Below are 22709 nucleotides of genomic sequence, written 5' to 3'. Positions count from 1 at the left end.
GGTGATTGTCCAGGATTAACCTTTGTATTCATCTTAAGTTTCCTACCACTTAAACATCCCCACCCCTGCTTGTTCATTATTGTTGAGACAATTCAATGAAATATTTAAGGGGGCAATATTTTTAATTCAAGCACAGTTAACATTGGAAACAATAGGATCAAGTACGTTTTTTGTAGATTGCATTTTGGACTTGTTTCAGGAAGGTGAGTTCATTGAATGAGTAAGAATTGAAGGCATTCAAGGAAGGCATTCAGCACTTTGCAGGCCTGACCCTTTTATATGTTCTTGGAGTGTGAAAGGCATGATGGTGCACACCTTGTGTGAATTTGATATTGGTCAGAATCTCATGAGCAATTCCTCCAGGAGATGTGAAATATTTAATGTGTCTCTCTGAAAGGTATATTCTGCAAGAAATGGACAAACAGCATTCCATTTGAGGATAGAAATGTACTGTGTTTATGAAAGAAAGAGCAATTTTTCACCTTTCATATGAGACGGTTGATTTTAGAAGCTGCAACAGATGCAAAAAAGATTGTAGGTTCATCAGAGTTTTATGGCACTATAAAATAATTCACCTGCAAAGAAATGCCTCCATTGCTGTTTTAACAGGGAGATATTATGTACTATAGTAAAATCATATGCAAAGTCAGTTGCTATTATTGCTGATTATGATTGTAAGTTCTTGTCTGGAAGAGCATTCTGTGTCAAAAACACAGTATATTTTAGGAATCATAGAAAGTAGTTATAGAATCATAGAATCGTAGAATCCTAGGACTGGAAGGGACCTCGAGAGGTCATCAAGTCCAGTCCCCTACCCCCATGGCAGGACCAAATACTGTCTAGTCCATCCCTGATAGACATTTATCTAACCTACTCTTAAATATCTCCAGAGGTGGGGATTCCACAACCTCCCTGGGCAATTTATTCCAGTGTTTGACCACCCTGACAGTTAAGAACTTTTTCCTATTGTCCAACCTAAACCTCCCTTGCTGCAGTTTAAGCCCATTGCTTCTTGTTCTATCCTCAGAGGCCAAGATGAACAAGTTTTCTCCCTCCTCCTTATGACACCCTTTTAGATATCTAAAAAATGCTATCATGTCCCCCCTAAATCTTCTCTTTTCTAAACTAAACAGACCCAATTCTTTCAGTCTTCTTTCATAGTTCATGTTCTCTAGACCTTTAATCATTCTTGTTGCTCTTCTCTGGACCCTGTCCAATTTCTCTACATCCTTCTTGAAATGCGGTGCGCAGAACTGGACACAATACTCCAACTGAGGCCTAACTAGCGCAGAGTAGAGCAGAAGAATGATTTCTCATGTCTTGCTCACAACACACCTGTTAATGCATCCCAGAATCATGTTTGCTTTTTTTGCAACAGCATCACACTACTAACTCATAGTCAGCTTGTGGTCCACTATAACCCCTAGATTCCTTTCTGCCGTACTCCTTCCTAGACAGTCGCTTCCCATTTTGTATGCATGAACTGATTGTTCCTTCCCAAGTGGAGCACTTTGCATTTGTCATTATTAAACTTCATCCTGTTTACCTCAGACCATTTCTCCAATTGGTCCAGATCATTTTGAATTATGACCCTATCCTCCAGATTAGTCGCAACCCCTCCCAGCTTGGTATCCTCTGCAAACTTAATAAGCGTACTCTCTATGCCAATATCTAAATCGTGGATGCAGATATTGAACAGAGGCGGTCCCAAAACAGACCCCTGCGGAACTCCGCTAGTTATACCTTTCCAGCGGGATTGTGAACCATTAATAACTACAAGGAGTCCTGTGGCACCTTATAGACTAACTGAAGTGTAAGAGCATAAGCTTTCGTGGGCAAAGACCCACTTCGTCACATGCATCTGACGAAGTGGGTGTTTGCCCACGAAAGCTTATGATCTTACACTTCAGCTAGTCTATAAGGTGCCACAGGACTCCTCGTCGCTTTTCCAGATTCAGACTAACACGGCTACCCCTCTGATACTTGACATTAATAACTGCTCTCTGAGTACGGTTATCCAGCCAGTTATGCACCCACCTTATAGTAACCCCATCTAAGTTGTATTTGCCTAGTTCATTAATAAGAATATCATGCAAGACTGTATCAAATGCCTTACTAAAGTCTAGGTATACCACATCCACCACTTCTCCCTTATCCACAAGACTCGTATCCTATCAAAGAAAGCTATCAGATTGGTTTGACATGATTTATTCTTTACAAATCCATGCTGGCTGTTCCCTATCATCTTGCCACCTTCCAAGTGTTTACAGATGATTTCCTTAATTACTTGCTCCATTATCTTCCCTGGCACAGAAGTTAAACTAACTGGTCTGTAGTTTCCTGGGTTGTTCTTATTTCCCTTTTTATAAATGGGCACTATATTTGCCCTTTTCCAGTCTTCTGGAATCTCTCCTGTCTCCCATGATTTTCCAACAGCTAGAGGCTCAGATGAAAAGGACTTTTAGTTATATGATTGACAAATGGAGTTGCATTAATTTCCATTTGGCTTTGAAATATTAAAAACCATGGTCCAAACTTTGTGTCCCTGGTGTCTTATCCTTCCAGGACATATCAGCTACCTCTGTAGCAATCCTTCCCTAGGACTGCACTGTTACAGAGCTCCCCACAAGTGTGTGTGGGAGGGGGGGGGGAAGGGGAAGATGGAACAAGAAGTGGGTGACCCTGTAAAAGTGTGAGCTGGACTGTATACCCACAATCTCCAGCCCCATAGGACTTATCCAACACAGCTGTGTGTGGAGCGCATATGTCTGTAAGTCCTTTTTTCACCCCTTTGATACTAAGCCAGTTGCAATAGACCAGTGCCCTAGTTACTCAAGTTAGAGGATTAAGTGGTGCTGATTGCCAATGTTTCCAAGGAAGTGCTCAGGCAGATGTGCTCCAAAGAATCCATCTGGTCACCACTTCTAATTCACTCTGCCCCTTCTGCCTTTCACAAGGAGATGGAGAGCTCTAGAGCCATTGCAGTAGCTCAACTTCCATTGTAGCTGCCTTGGCATGGGAAATCCTCTGTGTGTGCTTTGGAGCATAAGGCTGCACTAAAGCATCCCTAGATGAGGCTTGATAACTTTTGGTGCCCTTTTATTTTTATAGAGTTTTCAAGATAATTATAAAATGATCTTAAAAAGTACTGTAAAAGCAAATATTTTCACTCATCCAAAAATACCTCGTGGGCTGTTCCTTTTCGTTTATCATTGGAGTGGCTCCTTCATAGATGATAAGGCCAGAAGGAATCATTGTGATCCTCTGATCTGATCTCCCACATTAGAACCTGGCAGGCCATAGAACCTTATCCACTTGTTTCTGCAAGAAGCCCAGGACTTCTGTTTGAACATAGCATATATGTTAGGAGGATATCTAGTCATTACTTAAAGGCTTCAGGTGACAGAGAATCAGGAGCTGGCAGCCATGTTGGGCACCTGAGCAAGGTGGAGGGGGCTGCTCCAGTTTCTCAGAAGAGGCTGGGCCTTTGGCCGGGCACATGGCAGCAAGTCCTCAGCACACCCAGAGCATGCCACACTGCCCATCCCCAGCTCTTAGAGCCTCCAGCGATGATTTAAACAGTTGGGGTCTCTGCCTTCAAAATCACCAGGCCCTAGGGCAAACACCCCTTATACCCCCATCAGCAGGGCTGTAGAGAATCCACCACATTCCTTTAGAAATTTATCTAATTGTTAATTACTTCTCTGTTAAAAAATTACACCTTATTTTTGCCTTCCTTTATCTAGCTTTCAGACATTTTTGTTTTTCTGCTCAATTAAAGAATCATCTACTATGATCAATTCACCTTCACTTATGTGAACCATAAGGTCTGTTGGTTCTTTTTAGTCTGAGTGAAAGACCTGTTTTTCAGATCACAATTAGATTTGTTGCTATTTTCTGAACTATTTCAAACATATCAGCACCCTTTTTGAAGTGTTACACAGTATGGGTATGTCTACACTACCCCGCTAGTTCGAACTAGCGGGGTAATGTATGCATACCGAACGTGCAAATGAAGCCCGGGATTTGAATTTCCCGGGCTTTATTTGCATAAGCCGGCCGGCGCCATTTTTAAATGCCGGCTTGTTCGAACCTCGTGCCGCGCGGCTACACGCGGCACGGGCTAGCTAGTAACGAAATATCTAGCCCTTGCCACGTGTAGCCGCGCGGCACGGGGTTCGAACAAGCCGGCATTTAAAAATGGCGCCGGCCGGCTTATGCAAATAAAGCCCGGGAAATTCAAATCCTGGGCTTCATTTGCACGTTCGGTATGCATACATTACCCCGCTAGTTCAAACTAGCGGAGTAGTGTAGACATACCCTATTTCAGTAATTATTTGACTAGTGCCTTATGCAGAGATAATATCGCCTTCCTACTTCTACTAAATAGTCTCCTGAAAATACAGCCAACAATCATATTTGCCCTTTTAGCAACAGCATTGTACTGGAGAATCATATTCAGTTGACCCTCAGTTCCCTTGAATTCCCTGCAGTGATGATGTTTTGATTCTTTTTCTGATACACTGCTTTAGTGATTGGTTGCCCAAGAAAAAGTTGGACAAGACATTTACAAAAAAAATATTTTAGAGATAATCCCAGATTGCAAACCTTTTAAATGATTTAATGCTTTGTGTTTCTTAATTATTTCAAGCATGAGGCCAATTCAATTTCAAGGCCAACATTTTCAGGCCATGACTCACATGTTGATTTTTATTGCTTGATGACAAAATGTAGTTTGGGTGAATACAGAATGTATGTTGAAACTCTCAGAAGTAATATGTGCAAAAATTTGGGAAAGGAACATTAGTAGCTATGTTAAAGTGGTAGCTGTATGTAGAATAATATTGTACCCAAGACCTGAGGGAATGGATTTTTTTTAAACAAAACTGGTTAACGAGCTACACTATTAGCATGTAGTAACAAGCTAGCTAAAATAAAATTTTGAGGAAATAAGAGGATTGAGCCTAACTTGTTATACTGATAGTTTCCTAGAATGCCTTAAAACACTTGCTTAACAATCCCCCATTAAGATTTATTCTGGTCATGTGTACCTCTTTGATAGGATAGTGATTTTGTGCAACTCTACAACTCTTTGTAGAGCACTGGACCAGATGTTCAACTAATGCATATCAGCATAATTCAGTTGATCTGAACTTTATTTGAATGACAACTTGCACTCACTTCAATATGGCCAAGATTTCCCAGAAAAGGAACTGTAGATGCACCACTCTTGTGATAATCATATGCATATTTAATTGTGTATCCAAAATTAGATATCCTTTAAAAAAATTGAACTTAGACTATTGATTCTTCAGCTAAGGTCTTTTTTTTTTCAGGGGCTACAGTTGAGCATTTTCAAAGCTTAGAGAAGTTATTTTTTCTATACAGTATCTTCACTCTGTCTTTGTACCACATTCCTTGATGTACCCACACAAGCTTGAATTATATCTAGTTACTGTTATTACTACAACTGGAAAATAGGACAGGTAACTCCCTCCATGGTTAATAATACTTAATATTTACATGTTCAAAGTGCTGTATAAATACTGACTCATTAGTATTTCCAACATGCAGCACTGTAAGAATGATTAAAGAGGTTATGACTACAGAGAAAATGAAGGTATATTTATAGCACAGGGAGGCATATCTGCATTAACTTTAATTTACTGGCACGGATAATGATGGTAGTGAAGCTATGGCAGCATGGATTTCCATGCAAGTCTGTAACCACCATACACACTCAAGGTCCCTTGTGAGCTTGTACTTGGGTTGCTAGTTGAAGTCAGGTGTTGCCACAACTTCACTGCAGTAGTAGTACCCCATGCTAGCTAGATTAAAATTAGCATGGGTATTATGATTTGATGTATAGACATAATCAGATAGGCTAAGTAACTCAAGAATGCCACACGGCAAAGCATTAAGAGTAGGGTTGCCAGATGTCCGGTTTTGAACCGGACAGTCCTGTGTTTGAGCTTTCTATTCGGTAAACAAATTGAGAAAATATAAATGTCTGGTAATTTCTAAATAAGATATAACGTAGATTGTGATGTAATGTCAAGTGTGTCCGATATTTTTGTTGAAACCATCTGGCAACCCTAAAAGAGAGAGGAGGTTTCAAATTATGGAGTGTTTGACTGTTAGCCCTTCATTCAGTCTATTAGAATACTCTGTTGCGCTAGTGTGTATAAGAAAATCTAGATGTGATGAGTCTGCTTTGCATGAGTATTTTGGATTTGAGTTAAGTACAATTTTTCTATCCATACAAGTCATCTACCCCACCTAAGATGGACTTAAAAAAGAGTTCCATAAAAAGTGGAAGCTAAGTCAATTTCTGAAGAATGAATATAAACAAATAGTACAAGTATGTAGGAACAAAATTAGAAAGGCCAGGACACCAAAATGAGATTAAACTAGCTAGAGACATAAAGGATAACAAAAAAATTCTTACAGATACATTAGAAGCAAAAGGAAGACCAAGGACAGGGTAGGCCCATTACTTAATGGCACAGGGGAAGAACAATAACAGAAAATCTGGAAATAGCAAGAGTGCTGAGTGACTTTTGGTTCAGTTTTCACTAAAAAGCTTAGTAACGATTGGACATCTAACATAGGATTGCCAGTGAAAATTAGGTAGGCGCAGTGCCTAATATAGGGAAAAAACATGTTATAAGTTACAAGTTCTTCCAAGTCCTCAGGGACTGATGAAATGCATCCTAAAATATTCAAGGAGCTGATTGAGGAGATTGCTGAGCCATTAGTAAGTATCTTCCAAAACTCATGGAAGATGAGAGATTCCAGAGAACTAGAAAAGGGCAAATATATTACTCGTCTATTAAAAAAAAAGGATACAAGGCCCCCGCCCCCCCCCCAGTGAATTACACATACACCAGCCATTTTCTGTAAAGATAATGGAGAGAAAATGAAGCAATCAATTTGCAAACACCTAGAAGATACAAAGCAACCTAGTAACTTTATTTGACAAGTTAATAGGCCTGTGGACAGAGGCAGTGGTAAATGTGGTATATCTTGACTTTAGGAACAAAACCAGCACTCTCTCACCATACGTTCACAGCAGGGACATCATTTCAGGGGAAGGGAGGAGGGGCAACCCGTGCATGTGTGATGGAGGTGAGAAAGAGAGTAAGAGCATGGGGGAGCAGAATGAGAAAAGAGGCTTCAGCAGTGTTACTGAGAATGCTCAGTACAAGCCAAGTAGCAAATTGGGAGGGACGGATCCCTTCCACCCTTTCCCCTCACACATGCATCACCTCTTTCCAAGGGCTACTAAGACACTGAGAAACTATCAGGGTTTGTGTTTTTTTGGTTTTTTTTGTTTTTGTTTTTTTGGCAGATAATATAGCAATTAGTTGACAGGAGCACTGTAACTAATTCCTATATAAATGAAATAATATTAAATAAATATTAGATCCATTCAGCTCTAACATATTCTGACATCTTGTGGCAAGTCACTTAAGGGACATTTACTTTGTTACCAAGTCTGCAGAGAGAAAGAGACACTGTCAGGACTCCTGGGCTCTATCTTGGAAGGGGAGTGAGGTCTAGTGGGTTATAGCAGGTGACAGATATATTTAGGTTTTATATGAGAACATCAGAATAGCCATACTGAGTCAGACCAATGGTCCACTAGCCCAATAGCCTGTCGTCCAACAGTGGCCAATGCCAGGTGCTTCAGAAGAAATAAACAGAAGAGGCAGTCATCATGATCCATCCCCTGTCGCCCATTCCTAGCTTCTGGCAAACAGAAGCTAGGGACGCCATTCCTGTCCATTCTGGCTAGTAGCTGTTGATGGACCTATCCTCCTTGAACTTATTTTTTTCTTATTGTATCCCTGTTATAGTTTGGGCCTTTTCACCATCTCCTGGCACAGAGTTCCACAAGCTGACTGTGAAAAAATAATTTATTTTGTTTGTTTTAAATCTGCTGCCTATACATTTAATTGGGTCAGCTTCAGTATCTTTTCCAAATCCAATATTTCCTTTTTAGATGGGGAAGTACATCTGCATATGGCATTCAAGCTGTGCAAGCAGCTCATCCTCTGTTGCCTGTAAGAACTACCTGCCAGGGCATGTGCTTTTTAAGAAGACCACAAGTATGAAATCCTGAGATTCAAACTTTAAGGGGGCTTCTGCCTTCCTTAGCTCCCCATAAATGGTGCCCTTAGTTCACACTTTTACAGGATGAAAAGGAAACAATATAATCCCTGTAGGTGCAACTGAAAGAACTTTAATTGAAAATTGGAAGATTTTTTTAGACAAATTCAGCCTTACTAGTTCAGTCCCAGAGACATAAGTGAGTCCAGCCTTCAGGAACTTTTCAGTGTATAACATTTGCATTGTGCATAGTGAACCTCTGGGAAAACTCTGACCTTTGAACTTTGTAGTGGATCATGGAGGACAGGGGGAAGAAGGGAAATCATAAGAGCCTGATTTAGACCCTCCTGCCGATTAAACATATTTCAATAGCATATTCTTTTTCTCTTAACAAGGGCCATCTTATAAGAATGCTAGTGTACAGTACATCATTTGTAATTTCACTTTTATTATTACTTTGAGAACCCTGCAAAGTCTGTTCTAAGAAAAAATTTTGCTGTTTGCTTTTTGGTGAGGAATCTAAAGAAATCTTTCTCTCACTTTTCTGGATTTCAATGCATTTTCAGCAACTTTTAAGATAATGTCCACTTATTTTCCTAAACAAAAATAAATTGCCTATAGATCAGTTTTCTAATAATGAGTAGGGAAGTGACTTAAAGCTAAATAACTTTAATCGAATGTAAATATTTCACAGTTTTTATTTAGAGAACAATTACCAGTTTCAGTTAGAAGATGAAATGGCACTGGTATTATTTAATTACAATTAATTAGAATACTTCAGTATCAACTCATCATTTAAAAATGATGGGGTCAATACTCGATATTCTGCTTGTCTCTCTTTGTAAAGATTTTCCTGTCAGGTAGGTCTTGCTTTTAAAATAATGTATCATTGACTTTAAGTGTGCTTTATATGATAGAATAATGTTATGCTTGGGTTACAGTGGCAACATCAAAGTCAACAATCTGATCAAAATATGTTGTCCTGGAGAATTGTTTTAGTAGTCTTTATATGACAAAAGTAGCAAACTACCCTCAGTACATATGATTGAAGGATTAGTCATTTTAGTAACTGATTAGATGATCTTCAAGGTAACTTAACATCTTAATTATTGTCAAATCACAAATTCTTGACATTTTATTCCATTAGAGAGATGGATTTGTAAAGTATTTAGTCAGATACATTCATGAAATGGAAATGGCTTTGGCACTTGAGAAAATGACTTGTATACATTTTTTTCCTGTGTTTTCAACACAATATAAATCAGCTTCTGTAGATTTATAGAACAATAGCTGTTTACCCTAAAATTGCTGGGATTCAAAGCCACTCTGCTGTTCCTTTAATGGGAAAGATAGTTTTTGAGTAGAACAGTTGTTTTGCTAATCAGCTGTTAATTTCAAAAATGAGTTTCTTTCAGGTATTATTTATAAGTAACATATTTCTCCTCTCAACTGAAAAAAGTACTTTTTAACATATTCAAAATAGTCAGATTCTGATCTCAGTCACAAATGTAAATCTGGAATGATGCCATTTAACTCTGTTATTTTATATGTGCATCAGTGTTACTGAGATCCAACTCTAGCCCCTTATATTTGACAAGCTAAAAAAGGTAGTTACTGGTTTACAGGTTTAAATCTTTAAAGCATTATAAGTAAGCTACATAGAATGAAATTAAAACCGTGTGTGATCTTTTCAAGCTTTATCCTTTTCAAGGTTATTTAAATATATGAGATTTATACAGGAAATGTTGCCTGATACAATTTTTGGATCAAGATTTAGAAATCCACATAGCTTAAAACAAGTGTAAAATAAAGTATAAATATAATGTAACAATCTTTGAGTTAGGTTTCTCCATGTAATGGCTAATCTGTTAATAAAACCTAACTCCTTCTTTGTGGTTTTATAGAGTTTTAGTTTAGAAAAAAAAGAAAAGGAGAGTGGGAGGAAATGAACTTTTAATCTTCAGATGACTCATCACTAATGACTGTTTCTCACAAAGAATTACAAAAATTGGTGCTCCCTGCTTATGCTTAGATGATATGCAACAATTCTCAGTAGACAGCTAAAAATGAAAAATGAAAAAAAAAAAGATTTTCCCCTTTAAGTACATATTTTTAAAAAGTGTAGTTTGTGCTCTGTGCAGCCTAAGCTAGTTAGAGACAGAGTACTTGCTACAATGTGTGTTGAAAATGTGGCCTAAGAGCTTTAATTTGCCTTCATCTGTCAATGTTAATAGACAGAATAAGTGCTGGAGCTGCAGTAAAACAAACCTGTTTTCCTTTTGTCTGCTGTGCTAGATAATGAGATAAAAAGCTAAATTATCACTGATAAAAGTAATTTGCAGAAAAACAATAATACAAATATAAACAGCAGAGCTTGCCATTACCAGTTTAAACAGATAATCTCTTCAGAGTGACTATAGCCCACTCCTGTCCTGTTTTTACTTGGTAGAGGCTTTTTTCAGGATAAGCATAGGGAAGTAAGACATTATCTATTCTAAAATCCCAAAGCAAACTTCCTGTCTTTCAGTACTATTATTGTCCTTTTGTAGTTTTATCTTTATATGATATTTTACTGTCAAAGGGCGTGGACGATTTTAATACAATTAGTAAACCATAATTTGTATTAACACCAGCTATTCTACTTAAGGAATGTGTCTGTTGTGATACAAGAAGTTTTGACACAAGGGACTTGAAATGATTTACTCTGTTGCAATGATGTCAAATCTTGTGATCTTATGTGTGGTGCAAAATTTGGTACGCTGAACTATTGTGATTAAATGGGAATCTCAACTTTCATTTTAAAAATCCTCATGGTTGCAAAGAAATGCATTAAAATGTGACCTGAGTGCACCCTCATGGCTCACAAACCAGAAGACAAATTTATATATATATATATATAAAATCTTGTAAAAAAAATCTCATGTTTTTAAATGAATTTAATTATTTTGCTGAGCATGACACATGATTTTTAATATGGGTTGAACCTCTGTGGTCCATAGTCAGACTGAACCACGGTTGTTGGTGGATTAGAGAGCTCCAGCACACCGGTTGCTGGTGGCTGGGAACAGAGCTAGCTGGCAGGGCCAGCAGGGCAGTGGAGTCCACGGTGGAGCTGGGAAGCTGGTGGGGCTGCGGGAGTTCATGGGGTAGAGGGGGTGTGAAACCTGCAGTTGGTGGGACCAGAATAAGAGGGAGCGGGGTGCAGAGCCTATAGTTAGGAGAGCTGTGAGTGCCTGCAGGGCCACAACTGGTGTGGGTGAGGCTGCTGGAACTTGCAAGGCTGCGGAACTCGCTAGGCTGCTGCAGCCAGGGGGCCGAGGGCAGTGGTGCAAGGTACCCAGCGAGAGGAGCTCAGTGAAGAGGCTATGGCCTCACTCTCCCAGACCTTCCCTGGTTCGGCAAACTCCCTTGTCTGGGACTGGTTAGGTCCTGAGGGAGCCATTTAGAGTTGGCACCACTGCTCTTTTGACTAGGGAAGTCCACATGTAGTCATGTATACGATTAACTGATAAGCCTGGGGTTATTGGTTAATTGTAATCACTACATGCACGACCCCTTCCCCCCACATTTGTATCAGAGGCAGCAGTGCAGGGAAGGGGAGCAAGCTGGAGCTGATATGCACAGATATACACAGCTTAAGCTGGCTCTCCACCTGTGCTGGCTCTGTGGCGCAACCTACTCTGTTTCAGGGAAGTTGGCACTTTTTGCATGTAGATCATCTTCATAGAATCCATTTGGCTCTGTTTTAAATAGAGTGCAAATAAATAATTGCAGATCATTATTAATGATTAGTAGATACAGCTATCTACTTGTTTAGCACCAACAGTGTGCTCTGTGTTTGGATTTGTTCTTACCACACTGTTTTCATGGCAGCTTAAACCTGTGCTTGAATAATCAGCTTATACACAACCCTGTCTGTTTATAATTAGAAGCCAATGTACAGTTTCTATGATATGTCAATAACTAGATTTCTTTCACCCCAATCTCAGGTTATCTCCACAGGCTCATTTTGTCTCTGAATAGATTTAGGGTTTTCTTACCAAAAACAAAGCTAAAGCTATATAACTACATAGGTTGGTGGTTGTTCCGATACACTGACACACTATTTATAGAGGAATGGATGTTACCAAAGAGCTAAATGGATTTAGAAACAAAGGTCAAAAAATAAAATCCGGATTACAATGGATAAGAATAGCAGCAGCTAGAGAGAGAGTGTGTGTGTGTGTGTAAAAATATAAATTAGAATTGTCTTCTGGAAAATGTTTATTTTTAATTGTGTATAGAAAAATGCTGACTTTCTGCCAAAAACCTGAAAACTGAAAAATTTCAGCTAAAATTATTGAAAACTAAGTCTCAGAGGGGTAAACTGTGTTAGTCTCTAAAGGTACATCTACACAGCAGGGCTAAAGTCAAATTGAGCTTTGCAACTTCAGCTATTTTAATTGTGTAGCTGAAGTTGCAATAGCTTAATTCGGCTTTTGTTGATGTCTACACAACAGGAAGTTGAAGGAAGAATATGTTTCCTTTGACTTCTCTTACTGCTTGTGAAATGAGGGTTACCATGAATCAGAGTAAGAAGTCCTCCAGCTTGCCATTATTTCAAAATAAAGGCTTATAGTGTAGACGAGTGTTTCTCAACCTTTTTTTATAAACTACCACTTAACCCCCCCCCCCCAATACCTACAGTTTTCACACACACCATTTTTTTTCTACCATTGCAACACATTTGTTTAAACAACTTAATCATAGCCAGGCGGGCGATGAAATATTGGGGTGTAAAAAGCACAAAAATAATAAAGTGCTGTAAAACTTAAAACAAAAATTCAGTTTTTTCCAAATTTCAGTTGTGTTGATGTACCCCCTCAGACTTCTCTAAAGTACCTCTAAGTGTACTCATACCATGGGTTGAGAAACACTGGTGTACATGCACACTATGTTATTTCAGAATAATGTCAGTTATTCTGAAATAATACTGCTGTGTAGATATGCCCTAACTTTGAAAACAAGTAGTCCTGTGGCATCTTAGACACTAACAAAAATATATATAGTATCATGAGCTTTCATGGGCAAAACCCACTTCTTCAGGTGAGCTGGAGTGGAAAAAACAGGAACGCAGAATTTATAACAGAAAAAGAAAGGAGAGAGAAAAAAAAAGGACCTGTCAATCGTAGTGCTAGTGCTAGTGCTAATGAGGCTAATTGAGTGGTCTGGAAGTGTCCCATACTAAGCTTTCCAGATACATGAGATGTTAAATATATGGAACATCCCATTAATTTCTTTGTCCAAGACCAGGGAAGCAGTATCAAATTTGCATATGAAGGTCAATTCTGCACTCTTCTTTGCAATTGTTTTGTGAAATTCCTTTGTAGAAGAATGGCTACTTTTAAATTCATTCATGAGTGCTCAGGCAGGTTAAAATGTTCCCCTTCAGGTTTATCTGTGTTATCATTTCTGATAGCTGACTTGTGTCTATTTATCCTTTGTTATAGAGTCTGACCAATATACATGGCAGGGGGACATTGCTGGCACTTGATGGCACAAATCACATGAGAGGATGTGCAGTTGTAAGAGCCCCTGACGTTGTGGCTTATGTAGTTTAAATCCTGTGATGGTGTTGCTTGTGTAGATGTGTGGACAGAGTTGGCAACAGGGTTTATTGCAGGGCAGGGAAGTGCAGGAACCTAGGAGCTGGCTGGAAGTGGCCCTGCATGTGATGGGCCCCGTGCCTCAGCCCGCACCGGTTAATGGATGAATCTGACCGGTTCCGGTTAAGGGTGAGGCTTACCAATTAACCATTCACATTTCCACTTGGAACATAGATATTTTGCCTCTGCAGAAGTTAATTTACTCCAATTTACTGAAACCAACACCTAGCATGGTGGGAAGGTATCATTTGTGGCTGTGTTTTTTAATCCCCAGGACAGGTTCTTAAGTAGTATACCCTCATCGTATGCCACTTTGTTACAAGACCCTCTGGAAAATAAGAAAAGACAAAACTCAGTTCATTCTAGTCACATTGTACTGATTTGCAGCCTGGTAGATACCAGAATTTAATGTTCAGTTTTTAATATTCCGTATCAGGGAACAGAATCCTTCAGGCTCCTCTCAAAGCCAAATTAGAGCAGTAAGGCAGTTTGATCTTTCCCACAAGTAACTGAACAAACTTGTGTTTTTCTGTTTCTGTCACACCATTGTACATGTAGAAAGCTCTCCTCCTGGTATGAAGTAAAGGGCTCAGAATGGACAGTGCTCCCACTTTCACCCATTTTTCTACTTCAAAATCTGGTCAGAAAAAGTCAATATTTTCAAAACTCTTTCAATTAAAAAAAAAATTCCAAAAAAACTTCTGAAAAATGTTCCCATTTCTTTCACTTCCCTATTTTCTGACTAGTGTTAGCTACTTCCTTGAGAAGGGGTTTAATAGGGATCTCATTTCCAGTTCTTGTCTCCATGGTTCAGGCCAAAGTGTGGTTTAGGGCACAGTAACGTTAGGCCTGGTCTATACTGGGAGTTTAGGATGAACGTATAGTTTAGAAATTAGACCTAATGCTGAGTCCACACCACAAAGCCCATTCCTTCGACTTTAAGGGCTGTTAAAGCCAATTGCAGTACTCCTGTTTTTCATGAGGAATAATGCTAAATGGGACCTTATATGGTCAACTTTATGGTAGTGCAGATGGTGCTCTGGGAAGGTTGAAGTTCTTGACTTCTGGGCGGTATCCCACAGTGCCCCACAGACACCACTCTGGCCAGGAATTTCAATTTTTCTGCTTTCCATCTGGACAGGAGAAGCCCTGGCAAAATTTGAATTTCATTTCCTATGTGGCCTTCATTTCCTAGACTTCACTGCTGTGCGCGGAGAGGAATCTGCTCTTGCAGAACTACAAACCAGCAAAAGGAATGCAGATATCTATGCCAAGATTGCAAAGGGCATGGGGGAGAAAGGATATGCCAGGGCTGCCCAGCAGTGCTGCGTGAAAATAAAGGAGCTGAGGTGGTCATACCAGAAGACAAAGGAGGCAAACAGATGGTCTGGATCATCACCATAAACATGCTGCTTTTTATGAGAAGCTGCATACAGTCTTTTATGGGAGTGGGGAGGAGACCCGACCTGCTTCCCTAGTCAGTCCATGGATTCCTCCCAAAATACTCCTTTGGCAGCCTCAGACAGCAGCATGGAGAATAGTGTGGAGGAGGAAGAAGAGGAAGAGAAGAGCGTTCAGCAGGTGAGTAGGGAAACCGATGTCACCAACAGCCAGGACCTTTTCATAACTTTAGAGACAATCCCCTCCTCCCAGGATGACTCACAGCCAGGTACTGATCCCAGGGAGGGCACTTCTGGTGAGTTAACATTTTTCATCATGCTCCTGTCAGGTTAAGGTAGTTGGGTGTGATTTGTGATGGCTACTCTGCCTACACAGTGGGTGTCCCCGGAACAGCTTGTCAACATATCTGGAGACGGAGCAGGAATCCTCCTGAACAGCTCCATAAAGCTGTCATAAAGGAACTTATTAATCCTCCTCACAAGATTTCTGGGGAGGTTGGCCTTATTCTGTCCTCCATGGCGGGACAACTTTCCACGCTAAACTAGCAGTAAGTGGTCTGGCACCATTGCAACAAAAAGCATTGCAGCATAAGGTCCAGGTTTTTTTTCACAGTCAGTCAGCATCTGTTCCCTCTCATTATGTGTGATTTGGAGAGGACCAATATCTCACATGGCAACCTGGATGAAGCAGGGGAAGTTATTAGCTCATGCCTCTTCAGTTAAACTGCATTTGCTCATCCCTAAGGAAGCATGGTTTGAGTCCCTGCTCTGCCCTGCCACCAGAGCTGGGCCCACTCCCATCTGCATAGTCCTGTGGGAAGGGAAAATTGTAGTCTCTTGGTAAACGGGGGCTGCTGAATGCACAGGTGCCTTTGCCCTGCTGCCACACCTACACCCGCATGGTCCTGCGAGAAGGGAAAATTGCTCTCTCCTGCAAATGGGGGAGATGCCAGACACACAGGTGACACATGAGCCACTGCCCTGCCTCAATGTCCAGACCCCTTTCCCCACAGACTGAAGCTACCAGCCTGTCCCCTACCATGCCTGCCACCCAACCAAGTCCAGCTGCTCACTAACAACTCTGTGGTATATATGCTGCACAGTGGCTGCTTAAAAGCTTAACAGTGGCCTTGTACATAACACATCTCTTGTCTTTAGACAGACTTTTCTTTTTTTGCTGACAGATTAGGTTTTATGCTCTATGTATCTCCTGTAAAGTCTGCTTTTTGCTTTCCATTACAGCAGGAACAGCAGCAAGCATGCTGCACACTCCCCTGGCTCTGCCAGTTGTCTGACTGGCACAAATCTGCAGGCAAAAATGGAGCAGGAATGACATGTTCAAGGAGCAAAGGCAATTGCCCAGTTAGACACAGAATGCTTAAGCACGTGTAGGAATATGCTGCTGCTGGGGATGAGAGCACAGTCTACAGGGAGCTGACAGTGTACAGGAGAGAGTTATGAACCACATGGCAGCCTTCCAGGACAGCTTCATGCACAGGCTCCAGCACTCCCCTTCTAACCCTGGTGTCTGGCCCCTCATAATCACTGGCTAAATGCTGTATTTTGCCCCTCTCCCATCCTGCCATATAACTTTTTCCCTTGCTGTCACAAATATTATGGAGCACACAGCAGGCTGCCACCACAATGGTAATGTTGCATTCGCTGAGATACAATTTGTCCGTAGACTGCAGAACCTTCCTTTTAAATGTCCAAAAGCACATTCTACCACCCTTTTGCACTTGCTTAGGCTGTAATTTAACTGCTCCTTTCTGTGGTGCAAACCACCTGTGTACAGCTTCATGAGCTATGGGAACAAGGGGTAGGCTGAGTTGCCAAGGACCACTATAGTCATTTCAGTGCCTCAGATGGTAGTTTTCTGGTCTGGGACAAAAGTTCCATCTTGCAGCTTTCTGTAGAGATAGGCGTTCCTAAAGATGTGTGGATCGTGTCAGAGTTGGTCTCATTCTGGTATTCTTGTGCTTTAGGGCAAGGGAAAGCAATTCGCAAACTTCCATGAAAGTGGCTGTACACATGCAAAAGTTTTGCAGCCATTGTTGATTGTCCCATAGCTGCATAACTACATGGTCTCAACATTTGGTGCTTGTCCGATGACACCAGAACCAGCATTCCACTGTGTCCAGAGGACTGAATGCCGGCAGCATTTGCCAGTCACTCAACCCAAGTGCTTCACAGAAGAGTATGTTCAAGGCCTCCCAAGGTTCTTCCTCATTCCAAAAAACTGTGGATATGCTCTAGATATACTTCAGCAAAAAGCTCACCATGGCTAATATGATTGTCAGAATGCTTTGATGCTCAACAGGATCCACGATGGGTTCCATGCTCATTCTGCTGTGGTGTCTGTGTGGATAGGCAAGGGGAAAAAGGGTGCAAAGAGACTGTTTGCCATTGGTTTAAAACAGGGGTGGGATAGGAGATGAGTGCATTATGAGACACTGATGGCATGTATCCAGAACCACGTGCTACACAGTTTTGGCCCTAGTGTGCACTGGGGGCATAACCCAGAATGCAAAGGGGCACAGGAACTGTGGGATAGCTAGACGGTGCATCACTTTCAAAGCTGACGGTAGCCACCCTACTGGGGACACGGTACTTTGAACTGCGTTGAATTCTAGTGCACAGTGGGGAGATGCACCTTCAGCTTTACAAAATCGCGTGCTAAAAAGCCAACCTTAATAAATTTGACCTTATCTCGCAGTGGAGACATGGCCTTAGTTGTTATTCCTTGTTACATTCCTTAAATATCATCCTTCACAACTCTTGCTAGGAGTCCTTTTCTGTCTCCAATTGAGTATTATTGCATCAAGTTTATGTATTCTCCTATAGGAGCAATCAAATCTTTCGTATATTGGCCTTCAAAAATCTTTGAAATTGTAATAGTTTTATTTTTTACTGGACATATCCCTTGACTTCTAGAACTTGCCACTTGTCTTTCAGATCCCTATTTGGGGGAATTCCATAGAAAGATGGTGCTAAGGATGGTACTCTTTAAACCTGTGTCCTGGCCTCTGGGACAGAATTGATACAGAAACAATGAAGATCTGTCTGAAACTATGATACAGAAACTATGAAGGTCTGACTATAGGAACAGACTGATACATTATTTGTTTTATGAGAAGGAAAGGGCACAAGAGAGGAAAAAAAGTATTGTAAAAACACTCTAATTTGGTGGGTTAGGAAATTATATTTAACATAAATGGCCTGATTCTAAATCCATTTACACCAGTGAATTAGGAGTAACTCCGCTGAAGTCAGTGGAGTTACACTAGTCTAAAGCCAGAGCAAATACTTAAAAATTGGCACCAAATCCTATTCAGTGGAAGGTATTATGTGGCTATCTGAGATCACTCAGCCATGATTGTTACATTTTCCTAGAGTCCCAGAGGGGGGAGGCTTGCTTTAAGGAACTTTGTCTGACCATCCTACCTGGATTCTTTCATGTTCTCTTACTTGGCCATTAGACAAGAGGCCCCTGGTATTATAATGCCTGCTTAAGTTTCCAATTTTGTGTTTGCTCTCTTTTGCTTCTTCTGTTCCTTGTTAGGCGAGACCATGAGTATTTAGTTTGGACTGATTGTTCTGGTGTCTAGAGGTGTAGGCATAAGCAATACATCCTGAGTTTAACTTCAAGAATAAGCTTTCTCCCAGCTTTTCTCTTTTTGAGGTGTACTAGTTTATAAATTAAACATGTTAAGAAAATCAAGTGAGATTTTCACGTGGATGACTGTAGAGCAGCGGTCTCCAATCATTAGAGGTAGCCGGGAGCCAGGGGCCGTGGCCATTCGCCCACCGGGCGCCAGAGGGCGGGAACACTTGCGCGCCCAGGGGCGGGGCCCCCCTCATAGCCCCCATAGCCGCGTGCCCGGGGGCAGGGCCCCCCCATAGCCGCTTGCTCGGGGCCGGTGCCCCCTCCAAGCGCCGTGCGCCCAGGGCCGGTGCCCCTTCCAAGGGCCGCACGCCCGGGGCCGGAGCTCCCCCCATGCACCACGCCCAGAGCACGGGCAGCCAATCTGCGGCACTCCAGAGGCCGGTGCTCACCTTGCGCCATGCGCCCGGTCCGGCTCCCGCACCATGCATGCACTACATGCCCGGGGCCAGACCAGTCCCAACCACTTGGCGGGCATACATAAATGCCCGCGCGGGCGCCATAGCGCCCGTGGGCACCGTGTTGGGGACCACTGGTGTAGAGACTGGGGTCCAGAGGAAAAGCACCGCCAGGGCAGTGGAAGTGCCAATGTACCCTGCCAGTGTGCTTCCATCCTGAACTGTAGGGGACTGCTAGTGCATATTTCATGACATTTCAACCCTTGGCCTCTCCAGACAGCCAGTGGAGTGCTGGTGGTGGTTACTTTGTGAGAGGACACACAAAGCACTAAAAAGATGCCAGAAAACAGGCTTTTCAGTCACTACTAACATGGGCTGGATTGATTCACTACTATCCTTTCCTACTGAGAATAACTTGTCTGTAGAAATGTTTTCTTCAGAGTTACCATGGTAGTGAGTATGAGTGAATGGTGTAAATCTGAGCGTGCCAAAATTTTAAGCAACAGTCAGTGGTTGCAGCCACATGTGTGGAGGAAGGAGACGGAATTTCCTTCTCCATCTGGTTTGCAGTGTGGACATACGCTGATTTTCAAAGATGAATTGACATTTCTTCTTTCATAGGGTTAGACCATTTTAAGTCACTTTTATTATCTTAAAGTGTATTATCTTCTTTTTGTCCTTTGTTTGGAGTTCAAATTGCATTCTGGTTTGCAATCCTGCCGTCCTTTTCTATGTAACCTGGAGTTCGTGCTTTTAAATTATCATTTTAAATTGGCCCATTGACATGATAGCATTTGAATGGAAATCCCCACTGACTAGGAGTCTGACCAGAATCAAATATGGACACTTTATGACACTGGGCATCATACATTGCAGTGCAATATTTGATTGTGTTAAAGAAACTTTGTGTTTCCCCTCCCCCCCCCCCACTCCAATTTCTGGGAGCATTAAAAAGATGGTAAGGGGTGAAGTACCAGTATATTAAAAATAAAGGAAAATGCTAAATCTTAAGGAACTTTGGCAAAGAAAAATTCTGGTTTGATAAGCAAGAGGAAAAATAAAGAGTCTGCTAAGCAGACCTGACATTCTGTGATTCATTCTTCTAAAAAAGCTGTCATTAGCCCAGAGTTACTAAGTAAGGGTGTCCTAGTTTTGTTTGTTCGTTTTTTGTTTTAAATAAATCATTCTGTGGTCATAATGAGTGAAATTCATTCCTATACAGAGCCCTAGCACAAGGCTTGTGCACATGCATGTGATGTTTTGGGGTCTTAATTGAAAATGTAATAGCATTGAGCTTTGTTGTCCCTTTGCAAAGGGATGAAGTTCAGCCAATGTGCTTTCCAAAACATTTTTTCGCACCCTTAAGGATATGAATTTAACAGTTTATTGAGGCAATCTGTGAGTCTTTTCAATGTTTAGATGCACTATAAAAGGTGCTATATTTTTTACACTTCTGGCAGGAATTCTTATGGATGTTTGAAAAAGGCTGTTAAAATGAGAAAAGACTTTAAATACTTGACCTCTTTTAAATAGGTATTGTTGGGAAAATGTTTAGATCAATCAGGAACAGTGAATCTTTTTTTGGGCCGGGGGCTGCTGACACAGTCAGGGGCCGCACACAAGTAAGAAGCAAACATAAAACAAAAAAAACCCCAAACCTCACTGTTGTGACCCCTGACTGAGAAGGAGAAAGACACTCCCCACATTCCCCTCACACACCAGAGCCTAGTGGGGCTCAGGCTAGTAGATTTTGTGTGCTCCAGCCCCACAGGAAGGCAAGGGGCTGGAGTGTCAGCATGGGCTCCCCAATGCTGGGAGGGGGAGCCGTGAACCTCCAGGGCTGGATGCAGGAAAGCCCAATGCGGCCCCTGGGCCTTAGGTTCCCCACCCCTCAGGTAGAGAGCCAGTTCTGTTATCAAGTCTTCTGTTATTTCTTTAAAATCTCTGGTGATCATCTTAAAATGCATTGTTATATAATTTCTGTGTGAAAAGCCAATATAAAAGTTCGACATAAGGAGAAAATGCTTAAGAAAAGATGAATGTACAATTATTTGTGCCTTTCATGTAGAGTAATAATGATGAAAAATAGATTAAATGCGGGGATGGAACTTCTTAATATTTTTTCTGAGGTGTTTTATCAATTAAATATTCATTTAGTGAGAGTTGCATTTTAAGCTTCTTGAGAAAAGTGGTGTTTGTGCATAAATTAAGCAGAATTGACTAACCGTGTTTAATAATTTTTTATATTGTTACTGAAACACATTAAATAATGCAAATTAGATTTCTAAAAATCAGATCACTCAAAATTCCATCTCTTTCTCTATTGGTATATGTGCCAGTGTTGAAGGACTTAAATATTTCTTCAACTAAAGAGATATTTTTATTATGTTTCTGTTTATAAGCTATAAAAATACAGTGTTTTGTAAGTGCAGCTGCAGCCTGTTCTGTACACCATAGTTAACTACGCCATTATTTGAATATAATTCAATAAGATTACATCAGTCCCAGCAATGTTACTTTTGGATTTAGCTTGTCTCACAATATGCACAATATGTTCTTTATATGCATGAAGTTGAAAATTCCTTTGCACTTCCATTTTGAATAGGAGCTGTGGTGCTGTTATTTCCCAGTTATTTCCCAGTATATCCTCAGTGCAGACTCCTCATGATAAAACAATGTACTTCCTCTAACATTATTATTTTTCTTTTTTCCTTGCTGCTTCTCTTGAGGAGCAGTAGTTTTTGGAACAACCATTCAGGCCAGATGATTTAATTTCTCAAAGAACAAGAGAAATAATATAAATATTGATTTCCTATCAAGACTATGGCTGCCAAAGGAAAGTAGGCCCAAGAGGAAAAACTGCATATACTGTCTCTATAATAACACACATATTGGTCCTTTTCTTGGAGCAGTCTTCTGTTCTGGATGTATAACTCCTGTGTGTTTCTGAGTCTGTGTGTAGATGTGCAATTGTGTGCAACTTTCTGTGTATGGATCTCAGGCTTCCTGTTTGAAGCTTGGTAGTTATGCAGATGAGAACTGAAATAATCTGAAACCAGGGCTGGCTGCCCACCAAGTGCAAAAAGGAATGGATATGCAGAATTACCCCAGCTGAAGCTCTTCTAGGCCATTATTTCTATACTCCCCACCATCCTCTGATTCTAAATTTTGTACAGCATCTCAAACATGATGTATATGTTAATTAATTTGTCACTCACTGTAGGATCAGGATCTAGAACAGCATTATTTGACTAATTAATTTCATGTTTAATTATTTATTGTGTATTTTCACATGGTTTGAATAAAGATTCCCTCCTGCTACCCTTGCAGATAGGGTTGCCATCCTTCTACAGAGCAGCATGGCTGTCATACCGTTTTGTCAGAGATGGGAGAGTTGTATTTCATTTGTTTCAGTTGCATGCAATACTGAGTAGGGGTTAATAATTTGCAACCATTTCATTTTGAGCTTTCATTTATTATTGCTAAATAA

The 22709-nt window shown here is 40.8% G+C and overlaps 1 protein-coding gene across 1 annotated transcript in view; it reads left to right on the top strand.

Annotated features, from left to right (window-relative positions):
- Positions 1–22709, top strand: part of EPAS1 (endothelial PAS domain protein 1) — a 158766-nt gene that overhangs the window by 37140 nt on the left and 98917 nt on the right. The gene's annotated exons all lie outside the window — the stretch shown is intronic.

Source organism: Pelodiscus sinensis, chromosome 3 (assembly GCF_049634645.1).
Source record: "Pelodiscus sinensis isolate JC-2024 chromosome 3, ASM4963464v1, whole genome shotgun sequence".
Taxonomy (NCBI): domain Eukaryota; kingdom Metazoa; phylum Chordata; order Testudines; family Trionychidae; genus Pelodiscus; species Pelodiscus sinensis.
Note: the sequence above shows the minus strand (reverse complement) of the source record. Positions and strands in the feature narration are given on the sequence as shown.